Genomic DNA, 285 nt, shown 5'->3' with positions numbered 1-285 from the left:
TCCCCTTTTGTGGAGGCAGTTTGTTTAATTTTTCATTTCCGCAAACGCCCAGCCAAAGGTATTCCCGATATGACAAGCATATGATCACAGAATTATGCAACTTCCTAAAACCTTCCTGTCTTTTGACCCATTTTTTTCGTTCTACTAATACGTGTACTTATCCAGAAATTTGTTCATATATTTAACTTGCTTTCCTTGTATTTTTGTTTTACTAATTTTGTATCAGAACCTTTTTCTTATGGATTTATCGTAACACGTACGTACACGCAAACATGGGCACGCGCG

The 285-nt window shown here is 36.8% G+C and overlaps 1 protein-coding gene across 1 annotated transcript in view; it reads right to left on the bottom strand.

Annotated features, from left to right (window-relative positions):
* Positions 1-285, bottom strand: part of LOC119588229 — a gene marked incomplete in the record, with an annotated part of 29,961 nt that overhangs the window by 16,086 nt on the left and 13,590 nt on the right.

Source organism: Penaeus monodon, chromosome 23 (assembly GCF_015228065.2).
Source record: "Penaeus monodon isolate SGIC_2016 chromosome 23, NSTDA_Pmon_1, whole genome shotgun sequence".
In the NCBI taxonomy this organism is placed as follows: Eukaryota; Metazoa; Arthropoda; class Malacostraca; order Decapoda; family Penaeidae; genus Penaeus; species Penaeus monodon.
The sequence above is the reverse complement of the archived record's forward strand: the minus strand, read 5'-3'. Positions and strand labels throughout refer to the sequence as shown.